Source organism: Dasypus novemcinctus, chromosome 19, assembly GCF_030445035.2.
Source record: "Dasypus novemcinctus isolate mDasNov1 chromosome 19, mDasNov1.1.hap2, whole genome shotgun sequence".
In the NCBI taxonomy this organism is placed as follows: domain Eukaryota; kingdom Metazoa; phylum Chordata; class Mammalia; order Cingulata; family Dasypodidae; genus Dasypus; species Dasypus novemcinctus.
In genome coordinates, this window is record NC_080691.1 from 73,512,773 (window position 1) to 73,526,070 (window position 13,298).

At 34.7% G+C, this 13,298-nt stretch overlaps 1 pseudogene; it reads left to right on the forward strand.

Annotated features, from left to right (window-relative positions):
- Nucleotides 1-12,169, forward strand: part of LOC139436961 (vomeronasal type-2 receptor 116-like) — a 50,565-nt pseudogene extending 38,396 nt beyond the window's left edge.
- Nucleotides 12,170-13,298: the final 1,129 nt, after the last annotated feature.

A 13,298-nucleotide genomic window follows, 5' to 3' on the forward strand; every position in this document is an offset into this window, starting at 1 on the left:
TAATATGTTGATTTATGTTTTAGATACTTGAAGATTAGGAAAACTAAGATTAAATCTATTTGATCATAATGTAATATTTTATATACTGTTGATTTGCTAAAATGTTGTTAAAATTTTTTGCATCTTTGTTACTGATATATGTGGATCTGAAATTCTTCTACTCATATAGATCTTTAACTATAATTGGTATCAGATGAATGCAACCTGCAAATAAATATTTGGAAATAATGTATATTCTTTCATTTTCTGAAAGAGTTCTTCATAAAATTGGTATTGCCGCAAACATCTATTAGGGAGATTTCACCCCTGAAGCAATTTTAGATTTCTCTTCTTCCAGACTTAGGGTTCTTGTGTACACCTTACTACATCCTATCATTTCTTCTTTTAATAACTTGGTAAACATCATTAGCAAACATGTTTTGTAGAATGATCACCTCTGTTTTTGTGAGTGGAATGGGGCAAAAAATCTGTCTCATTATCCAAATTATATATCACTTATTCTATACTTAAGAAGATTGATTGGAGAGTACTCCTTTTTATTTCCTGGTATAGGTTTTATAATTTATACTATGTGTGTCCTCTAAAATTTACTGAAGACCTTTTGTAAAGCAATATATATCTCGGGCCTTAGGTGGTATGTTGTAAATAAACTTATAAATCTAATTTCACTGATGTTTTCTTCCAAATTTGTTGATCATCATAAATTTAACATATGAAAACTTTAAATGTTTGGAGAAACATAATTAAAAAGTCAACTTAAATATAGATATGACGCCAAAGCCTAGCAGCAAATTAAGAGAACTACTGAATAAACAAGAAACCATTAATTAATAAGGAAAAAATTTTTCAAAAGACAATTTAAACTTTCCTCTCTATATTTTTGACAATTTAAATAGGTACAGTTAAGGACAAGGAGCTCTAAAGAAGTCTTTTATGTTAATTAAATATATCTTTTGTCTAAAACCTTATATAAATTTCTTTTAAGGTTTAAGGAGATAAAATCTGGCCATCCATTTTGGCAGTACAAGAAAAACTCATATTTTAAGGTTAGTAAAAATGCTGAAAAAGTTATTTGAGAATAATGGGATAACAGTTTTTAATTAAAATCAATCTGTACCTCTTAATAACCCTTTAGACCTATACCATAAATGCATGTTTGCAAGTGTAATATAAAGAAAAATTTCTCATTATCTGTGTAAATTCAAAATAGTGAAAACAGACAAGGATCCCTGGAAAACAGCTAAATCACTTTGTGAAAATCTTTATTCTATTATAATTTATTAACAAATAAGAATTTGACTTCAAAATGTTTAAACTAACCTTGAAATTGACAAACATAGAGAAATAATAAAACAATTCCTACAAATGTAGACTGTGATTTTTAAAATGAAAAAGATATAATACTTCAGTTGGAAATATATAAATTTTAAATTCATTTAAATATACAAGAAATTATCTTTAGCTATTTGACTTAAAGATGAAATAAGGAAGTTCCCATTTAAAATGAGAAATAAAAGATTTTCTGCAGAGAAGTAAAACAAGAAATTACAAATAAGAATTTGCTAAAGTTTCTGATCATGAGGTACAAAATCTAACTTCAGAGGTTGGTGTTCAAGGATAATATAATTTAGCACAACTGTCATTATAAGAAATGATATATTTATTAGTGAATAAAATAATAGAGAAAGGTGTTTGTAAATTCCTCAGGGGAATATGGTGTCAGAGAGTAATTTATTCAAATGTTTTAACTGTTAAATCAGGTGGTATTTTAAATATCCCAAGGCACAGAAGCTGAAAGAAAAGATTTGATTTGACTACCAGCTCCAGATGAAAAAAAAAAAGATCAATTCTGAGATTCTTCCATGTTTTTCAAACTGTTTCTGAGATGGTTTTGTGCACTTCTTAGACAGGTTGAACAAAGAATATCTTGCAGTCTTGTCCATTCATTGATGCATTTCCCATTTATGTGATCTAAGACAACAAATCTCTCCAGTTGATTGCTAAATTATAATGCTTAAGTATTCCTTACCCCTCTTGAAATGTCCCACACAACTTTCTGTTATTTGGACAGAATTTTCTCCTTCAAGGGACGTTTTGGATTTGCTCCTGAACTACACAACTTTACCGTTTTCCCTAATGCTGTCTCCTCTGCCTAGGCGGTACTGGAAGAACTACCAATATGTTCTGGCTTTTCTCTTTGCCATCGAGGAGATCAACAAAGACCCCCTTCTAATCCCCAACATGTCCCTTGGTTTTGATCTCTACAATGCTATTCCCAATAACTACAGGACCTTGGAGAGCACCCTGTTTTGGCTTGCAGGTGGGAGCCGGCCTATCCCTAATTACAATTGCCAAAAACAAAGCAAATCTATGGCCGTTATTGCAGGCACAACATCAGCATTTTCAGCAGATATTGGACCACTGCTGGAGCTCTACAAAATCCCACAGGTATGACTGTTGTGAGTTCTGGAGGGAGAAAATCTCATCTGTTTGTCCCCATGCCTTTCCCTCCCTTCTGGTCAAAAAGGAAGTTTCAAGCTGGGCATACATATGTCATGAGAGCTATACACAGATAATACGCATTTTCCGTGATTGTGGAATTAATAACTGGGGTGAGTGGGGGGAAGGAAAGTGAAGTGGATATGTTAAGGCTTTAAGGCTCACACCAACATCATGCTTAGCATCAATAACATACATCCTACAGCAGAAGAGAAGACTGACTGACGACCATTTACTAACCTGTACCTCTTAGGAAATTTCTACGGTATAAGCGACTATCACCTGAGTATATGACCCGTATGGGAGTGGAGGTTGTTCTGACCAATGAGGGGTTAGTATGCAGATATAGGGTCATGGTATGCTTGTCTAACATGGAAAAATGCTCAAGTTTCAACCTTGTTCCGGTGCTCCAGAATGAGTATTGTTTAAGAATCATTTGGAACTGATTCATTGGAAATACAGTCTGTTCCATGTTACCTCCATAACTTCCCTATAGATAACATATTTTGAGAGCTCTCCCAATGAAATTTCCATAAGCAACTCGCTACAACAGAGACTATTTTACATGGACCTGATCTAACACAGTTAGGAATTAGGAAATCAAAATTCCAAATATATTATCTATAGAAAATTGTTTCTCTGAAATTTATTTTTTAGAAAATATGAGAAAGTAGATGATTATTTTCAACAGGACAACTTATTTTATGCTGTAATTATAAGTTAAGCCCAACAGTAGTTTAAGAAAAGAAAGACTGATTTCTTTTTCAAAGTTTACTGCCAACAATTTTGGCAAGGTGGGGATGGAACATCTATTTCAGAAATCTGTTATTGAAAGCTGAGGTAGACACAAGCATCTTGTTTCTATTCCATATGAAACTAATGCTTCTTCATATGTTACACTGAGAGATGAAGAACAAATTTAGATCTTATATTAAGATCTTATGCTTTCCAATCCTACCAAACTAGGATTGCCCTGGATATGAGACCACTGGGTGGACTTAATCCCATATCTATAGAAAAAGAAGGGAAGACTGAGAAAATATGATCTTTTGTGTCCCCATAATGATAAAAGAACTGTACAATGCCCTTTGATGTCTCTCTTTTCACCACATATTCCATTATCTTTACCTGTTATGTACTGAATTCTTTAAAGTTCTCCTCCATTATAAGCAGCTAATTCCCACTAAATGCAAAATTGTAATATTTTATTTTCTTATTCAGGTCACATATGGTCCTTTTGACCCTTTCCTGAGTGATAAATCAAAATTTGCATCTCTGTATCAAATGGCCCCAAAGGACAGCGTTCTGGCTCATGGAATGATATGGTTATTATTGCATTTTGGTTGGACTTGGGTGGCGCTCTTTGTTTCTGATGATATGAAAGGGGAGGACTTCTCTTGGAATTTGAAAGCAGAGATGGTAAAGAATGATATCTGTGTAGCCTTTATTAAAAAAATCCCTGCCACTATTAGAATTTTTTTTATAAATGATTATATGTCTTTTTCCAAGATCAGCAATTCATCTGCAAATATACATATTATGTGGGGTGATATGCAGATACTCATGTTACTGTGTCGATTAGGATACTATTATTTAACATCTAGTAAGGTGTGGATTATGACATCATATTGGGATATTACAACAGATGAGATGGACCAGATGCTGCACTCTTTCCATGGAAGTCTCTCATTTTCCCAGCAGAAGAGGGAAATTCCTGGTTTCAAACACTTTCTCAAGACAGTTAATCCATCAAAATATCCAGAAGACTTTCATTTCAGCAAACTCTGGCTTGACAGATTTGGTTGCTCACTTGAAGAATCACTATGTGGAACCCTTGGAGAATGCCCACCAAATGCTTCCTTACAGGACATGTCAGGGAATATTGATATGATGACTATATCTGATCATAGCTATTTCATTTTTAATGCTGTATATTCTGTGGCACATTCCATTCATGAAGCACTTTTGTTGAAAACAGAAATGATATCTACAGAAACCACAGACCAACCTCTGCTACATCCCTGGCAGGTAAATACGTTTCATCAATGGGGAATATATGAAGACATGAAGACAGGAGGAAGTATTTTATTGACATAGAAAATAATGACAATATTTTTCCATCAGGGAAACAGGAACAGGAAATGGACTAATCTTTTTTCCAGATTATAGCTTTATCTGAAATTTTCATAGGTATTTGGAGAATTTTTCTAAATTGGAGCTTTGAATTCAAATCATTTAAGCAGAAATTGTATTAGAAAATTTATTCTTTGTATTGGATGAAAGCCTATAAACTATCCAATATCAACTTATCACAAAATATAAGGAGGCCAAAAAGTGCAGAAATTTATATTATTCTTTGGAATACACCATTTTCCATTATATAGAAGAATGACCCAAAAATAGGGTTATTTTTTCCTTTTTTATTTTTAGAGAAACATTAGATTACATAAATATTACATAAAAATATAGGGGATTCCCATATACCCCTTATGCCACCCCAGATTTCTCCCGTTAACAACCTGTTTCATTATTGTCATATGTTTGTTAGAATTGATGAACACATATTGGAGCTCTGTTACTAATCATGATCAGTAGTTTACATTATAGTTTACACTTCATATCACACAATTTTATAGGTTTTGACAAAAAGTATAATGGCCTGAATACATCATTGCAAAGTCATGTGGAACAATTCCAACGTCCCAAAAAATGTCCCATGTTACAGCTATTCTTCCCTCTCCCTCCCCTCAGAATGTCTATTGGCCCCTACCTTTATATGAATCATAGAAGTTCTTTCATCCCTAGAATGTCTATTTTTCTCCATAGTTCCATACCCCCCTTATGTTTGTTCATTCCTCAATATTGAGGACTTTGGAATGGGGATGCCCACTCTGTTTCTGATTGAGAGAGGGGTTAGATCCTTTGGGATAATCAATAAATAGAAATCCATATTAAAGAACAGAAGAATAATGACAAAGAATAAGGAAATGATGATGGGTCCAAGTGAAGATGGAAAATTACAGAACACACCATGAATAAAACAAATATGTGGACATACTAAATAAAGCCCTGCAAAATTGTGTTTCAAATGTCCGAGGACATAAAGGAAACTAAGAGAAAGAACTAAAGGAGATCAGATAAATAATGAATGATCAATATGAGAGTCTAAGTAAAAAGTTGGAAATTTTAATAAGGATACAAAGATAACTACTGAAATTGAGACCCAGAATATTTGAAAGAATTCCAGGAGGGGTTCTCGAGTTAGACTGGAAGTGACAGAGGAAAGGAAAAATGACCTTGGTGGCAAAACATTTGAAATGATTCAAAATGAGGAGTAGACCTATGAAAGAATAATTAAATGCAAAAATTGTCTAAGACATTTTTGGGGAACCTCAAAAATGTCAGTATATACATTATGGGAGATCATGTAAGAAAAGAAAGAGAAAGGGGTAAAACATAATATTGAAAGAATAACGAAAGAAGATCCAAAACTTGAAAATACATGAATATGCACATCATGAAGCACAAAATCACCAAAGAAGATGAATTTGAAGACCAATATATTCCATCAGATATTTACCACACTATCGAACACAAAGGAAAATGAGAGAGTTGGGATAGTTGCAAGACATAAAACTAGTCGTATGAATTAGTTAGTTGAAATTAGACTGAGTGGTGAATTATCATGAAAATTCATGGAGGCAGGAAATGGATGTGTCTCAAGAGACTGTGTTCCCATCTACCATATGGGAGGTCAAGGGTTCAATTCCTGGTTCCTCCTGGTGAAAGGCAAGCTGGTCTTAGTGGAGAGGCGGCCCATGCAGAATGCTGGCCCATATTGACAGCTGACAGAGCAAGATGATGCAACAAAAAGAGACACAGTGGAGAGACAATAAAAGATGTAGCAGGGAAACGGACTTGGCCCAGTGGTTAGGGTGTCCGTCTACCACATGGGAGGTCCACGGTTCAAACCCCGGGCCTCCTTGACCCGTGTGGAGCTGGCCCATGCACAGTGCTGATGCGCGCAAGGAGTGCCGTGCCACGCAGGGGTGTCCCCCGCATAGGGGAGCCCCACGCACAAGGAGTGTCCCCATAAGGAGAGCCGCCCAGCGCGAAAGAAAGCGCAGCCTGCCCAGGAATGGTGCTGCCCACACTTCCCATGCCACAGAAGCGGACAAAGAAACAAGTCGCAGCAAATAGACACAGAGAACAGACAACCGGAGGAGGGGTGGGAATTAAATAAAAATAATAATAAATTAAAAAAAAAAAAGATGTAGCAGATCAGGAACCTGAAATGGCACAAGAGATTGAATGCCTCTCTCCCACTCTGGAAACTCCCAGGATCAGTTTCCCATGCGTCCTAAGAAGAAGATAAGCAGACACAGAAGAACACAGAAAAACAGTCAGGGAGTGCACAAACAATAAAGGGGGAAAGTAAAAATAAGTAAAATAAATCTTTAAAGAAAATTAGTAAGAATAATTTTTAAAAATCATGGAGGCCAGAAATCAGTGTGCAAACTACTGAATGTGTTAGCCATGAATTTTCTATCTGATGGGACTTGAAAATTTTAGGGAAAGAATTTCTGTGAAAATGGCATCAGAGTAGGTAGACAATGCTCAGTGCTATCAAAAAAACAAAAAAGGTATGGCAAAGTGCTATGTGAGGTATCTACACAGGGGTCTGCAGACCAGGAGAGTGCTATATATCATCCAGTAGGGAGAGGAATGGAGAGACAAAGAGGATACAGAGTAATTTAATAGATTAAGAAAACATGATACAGGCACAAACACAAAATGGAATATTACTCAACCACAAAAAGTAGTAAAAGATGGAAAAATGCATAACATGGATAATGCCTTCGGTAACTTAATAGGAGAAATAAAATAGAATTACTGGAACCCCAAGAAGCTTTTTTTCCAGAGAAACACCTAAGCCCATGCTACCCATATCCTAAGGATGCATCAAGATTTTATCAAATTACCCTCCCATTGTTCTCACATGGAATGGAAAAGTGTCTCACCTAAATCCATTAAAGGATGAACACACAAACAAAGCTTGGTCTCTACCAAAAGGACTTCTTGAAAGAGGTAGACAGGAAAGAAGGTTTGCTTCATGGATATACCCCTTCAATCTCTAATTTGAATTCACACCCCATTCAAAATTATGCCTTTCCTCTAGCTTCACCCCCTTCTGAGGAGAATCCATTTTATAAACAGCGCTGGTGACCATGTGTCCTTAGATGAGGAAAGAAACTTAATGGTGAAGTATGATATCCTAAACACCGTAAATTTCCCCTGCTGGTCTTTCCCTCCTGATTAAAGTTGGAGAATTTGTCTCCAACATTTCACATAATGAAGGATTGATCTCCAATGAAAAGATGATCGAGTGGCCTGTTGGATTCAAAGAGGTATGACACAATTTCATGTTTGGGGTTATATATTATGCAGTTATCTCAACACACTCTTCATACTAGATTAAGTGTGCACCCTTGATACCAGGACTAAATATATATTTTGAATTCAATATCTTGCCACCATACTCTGCAATCTCACTTAATATTTGGAGAGATTGCCTTTAAAAGATCAGGTATATAATCTACTATCTTTCATGTGGATATAAATATCAATGTTGGATGAGTGAGTACACACTGCCTGTGTACATTAATTAATGTATCAATTTCCCTTTTCCCCCTACATGTCATAAGAAGAATATATCATGCATGGATAAATACTTCTTCATTATTAGAGGCATTATAAACAATAGTAGAATACACAAATAGACTATCACCTCATATCTACTATTAACACTTTACTGTGGTCATTTCAATACCACTCAGCATCAAAGTTCATTTGGAATAATATCTCAACTCATGGAGCATGACTTTCATTTAGTCTTTCAAAAGTTGAAAAAACACAGGGAACTTTGCAGGTTATTTGTAAATCAAAAGTGACTCCTTTCTTTCAAATGCTCTTAATTTTCTACAAATTGGTAGCATACTGGGACTCAAGAATCCAGAGTTGTATTAGTCACATTTTCATCGTTTGTCTCTGCCAGGTACATTTTTATGCAACTCATTTTACTAATGAATGGACTTATATTATTGTGTTCTCCTATCTAGAACCTAAAATTGTCTATTCAGCCATTTATAACCACATAGTAATAATATTCTTAGGCATACATAGCCCTAGATCACCATGACAATGAGCCTTGTGTTGAAAGCCTCTTTCATCATCTGGTTAAATTAAAGGAGAATGACACCAAGTTGATGTTACCAATGCTATGTGAAGTAAGAGTGTTCAGATACTGTAGTAGTTGTTTGTATACATGTATATAATAATGTCCAGGTAATATCAAGTTAGCGATTGATGTGAAGCTTTGCTATGAAATAGATGAGAAATTGTTTTCCCTTGTTAAGAGATAAACATAAATATTCTCTCATGGTTGGTAATAATCTGCAGTATTATGATCAATAATACTCTCTCTCTTCTTCAGACTCCTCAGTCAGTATGTAGCCAGAGCTGCCATTCAGGATTCAGGAAACTTCCACAGGAAGGATGGCCAGTGTGTTGCTTTACTTGTGTTTTATGCCCAGAGGGAGGCATTTCCAATAAGACAGGTAAGAAAATATGTAACCATCCTATAATAATACCTAAGAATTCCTCAGTAGAAAGAAAACAAATACGTTTTCAATAGTGTCCTAAAATACCATTATTCTCAATATATGCAATCACTTTCCCTTTGAATAGATCCATGTTATAATCACCAGGGTTATCCATGTTGGTTAAGTTCTCTTATGTTTCTGCTAATTCTCTAAGGCTTAACTGTGGCACTGACTTGAATGACTATTTTTTCTTTACTGTTAACTGCTGTGTAATACAGCCTTAGTCTATGATGTCATTGAGGATCTTACTAAAATCTATGAAGGTAATATCATCAAGGCACCTGTGAGTACCTTGAAGATTTTAGTCATGAAATTATTCATGTGATGATAAGCACCAAGCTGGCCCAAATACATTTTGAAGTATTTTATTACCTTATATATCCTGTCTTGAAAGAAGTGAAATATACTTCTAATAAATGAGTGTATCAAATTTTAAATAAATATTTAATTATGTAAACAATGAAATTAGCACTCAGGACATTTATAATATAACACAGAGAAAGAATATATATATATATACACACACACACACAGAGGTATATATATGTACATATTTGAAGTGAAGTTAGAAGATCCGAATTAAAATTATATCTTAGAACACTGAAATGTAGCTGCCACATATGCATAGATATCAAATATAACTATAACTTTATAGGAGATAGAAAGGTTTAAACATGTATTGTGAAAGAGGTGAGGAATATAGAATGGTTAATTAATGGCTATATTTTCAAAAAATAAAGTTAAATATTGTAATCATTTGAATTTATCCGTAAATATTATACAATTCCAACAATAAAATTCCACCCATATTAACATTAAGAACCATTTAGTTTCAATCATTTGGGACAACATGAATAGATATTTTCAGACAGGAATACATTAAATCTATTACTTCCTATTCTAATAAAGATTTGCAATAGCAAATAAGGATGTAAACAAAGAAGGAGAAATAGGGGGAAAAAATTACACAGGACCCACAAAACAACATACACATGCTTGGGTGTGCAGAGCATATTTCTAAAAGAATTTAGTTATAATCCAAAGGCAGTCATTGAATCTAAGAGAAAATAATGAGTATCTGATGAACACAGTTTTGAGAAAGAATTAACTGATTGTTTAACACTTTTGTGCTATTGCATGAATATCTCCTCTAAAATATGAACGGAGAAACTAATATCAGGAGTCAACAAAATGTAGATTATTTTGTAGTAAAAGGTTATTGACACAAAGACATGATCAATCATTTATATATTGATTGTGACTACAATATCCATAATGTCAGTGTGAAAGCAGCAGAATTGAATAGTCGAAATGGAGAAACTATTACCCGCATAGTGACAACATGCATGCAAAAGATTGTATTTATATCGAAAATTATGTTCCTAAAATTACCAAAAATATTTATTAAATATTGCATTGAGAATTAAATGAATTAAAATTAAAAATTGCACCTCATCATGCTAAAATATGAAAAAAATTCAATTCCCCCAGAAATAAATTTTTAATACTAATACACTTCCAATAAGAATCCAAAATTTAACCTGGAAAAAATAACTCAGAAAAGAAAATCTGTAAAAGTAGTGAAAAGAAAAATTTTGAATGCAAAATGACTTTCTCTAACATCTATTTAGATATATACAAACAAAAAAATGCAATCAGTAGAAATTAAGATAGTGATAAAAGTTAAGATGTCCCTGAGAAATATTTAAATCTACCTTTTCTCACTCAATCTGATCGCGAAAATAGAACTCTAGCTCTGATTGTCTTCTGCCAATATTATAAAAGAGTAACATGAAGAGTTTATCATAAGAGAGGCACCGTAGACAGTAAAATGAGGGGAAGGCAGCCATGTTCTTGGTGACATCACTAAGCTGCCAGACAAGCTAATCTAGACTCACCAAGTGCTGATGATTCTTTTTCACGTAGATGCCTCTTTTCTACAGAAGAATGAATTCTTCTTGAGTTAGGAATAGAGAATTTTTACATTTTTTGGTGTGAGAGTACTCACCAAAGGATCAGTACACAACTTGACAGCAAAGAGACCATTTTTAAACATGAAAATTTGTGACACTGAAACAGTTTTTTTCCCCTTAGATGCAGAGCACTGTGTGCAATGCCCACCTGAAGAGTATTCAAACACTGAGAGAAATTGTTGTCTCTCAAAGAAGGTGACCTTCCTATCCTTTCAGGATTCATTGGGTGTTCCTTTAGCTTGCACAGCTCTTTGTTTCTCTCTTGTCACTACTGCAGTTTTGTGGGTCTTTGTGAAGCATAGAGACACCCCCACTGTGAAGGCGAATAACCGCACTCTCAGCTACATCCTGCTTGTCTCCCTTTTCCTGTGCTTCCTTTGCTCCTTACTCTTCATTGGCCGTCCCAATACAGCCACCTGCATTCTTCGTCAAGTAACCTTTGCAATTGTGTTCACTGTGGCTGTGTCCACTGTATTGGCTAAAACCATCACGGTGATTTTGGCATTCAATGCCATGAAACCCCGAAAAACAACGAGATGGTTGTTGGCATCAGGGGCTTCTAACTCTGTCATTCCTGTCTGCACCTTGCTCCAAGTGCTTATCTGTGGAATCTGGCTGGGAACTTCTCCTCCTTTCATTGACATAGACACACACTCTGAACCCAGAAGCATTATCATTGAGTGCAACAAGGGATCTGTCACTGCCTTCTACTGTGTCCTGGGCTACCTGGGCTCATTGGCCCTGGGGAGCTTCACTTTAGCTTTTCTGGCCAGGAACCTCCCTGACACCTTCAATGAAGCCAAGTTCTTGACCTTTAGCATGCTGGTGTTTTGTAGTGTCTGGGTCACCTTCCTTCCTGTCTACCACAGCACCAAGGGAAGGGTCATGGTGGCTGTGGAAATTTTTTCTATCTTGGCTTCCAGTGCTGGATTACTAGGGTGCATCTTTGCCCCCAAGTGCTATATTATTTTGATAAGACCTGATAAGAATTCTTTGAAACAATTAAGGAGTAAAATGAATTCCAGAAGAAAATAGAGGATTGTCAGTTTTATCTCATAAGTCTCTATTATGTTTTCAGTTTTTTGAACAAACGTCCCTGAATTTTGTATTCAAATAATAAAAAATAATAGAAGCTGCTTTCCATCTTTATTTAACACAAGTATCCTGGTCATTATTAAGAGTTCATGTATATAACTACCCTTCAGCATCAAGACCAACAATATGAATTTATCTTAGATGAGTGTCTATCCCAAAATATTCGCTGGGAAATTTTTCTATATTTTTTACCAGCTGACAGAGTTTGAAAGCATAGTTTTCGTAAATCTAAGTTATACTTGCTTTTTTTTTCCTATTTTCTTAATGGTTTAGAACATTTTTTATTATTTTAATTTAACATTTATGAAAGATTTGATTTTTTTCATGTATGTAGGTGGTAATTCATCAGTGTTAATGCTCTACTAATAATTAATCTCAGGGTGTTGTTTTTTGGTTTTGTTCTCACTTTTTGGCCTCAATTCCAGACTTTGAAAATGTTTCATTTATTAAATTTCTAAACTTTGCCCTCTAGCCACAGGTCCTAGAACGGACTGTTTCAGTGAATTTTGTATCCCAGGATATTTCATACAAGGGGAATAATTGTGTTTTTATCATTCTGCAACGTGTTTATTTCATTCATTACAATATTTTCAAGGTTCATCTGTATTTAGCATGTATAAGAAGTTTATTCATTTGATAGCTGAATAATATTCCATTGTAACTCAATTTTTTATCCATTCATTTGCTGTGGACATTTGAGTTGTTACCACTTTTGCTTATGTGTATAGTGCTGCTATGAACATTGGAATACAAGTTTCATTTTGAGTCCCTGGTTTTCATTGTTTTGGGTATATACCAATGAGTGAGTGATTTAGTATAAGAAAATTATTATTAAGAATTGTGAATTCATAAGCACTCTAATCAACACCTCTGCTGTTTTACTTAGAATTAAGACTGATTAGCTTGTCCTTTGTCCTTTGGAATGATATAACACTGCTGTGCAGGCAAACCCATCATGCATTACCCAAAGACAAAAGTTTAAATGGAGCAAATCCCCATACATGATATTTAAACTTCCTGTTTGTATCCCCTGTAAAACTAAAAGCAAATAACCTTTATGTTCCTGTTT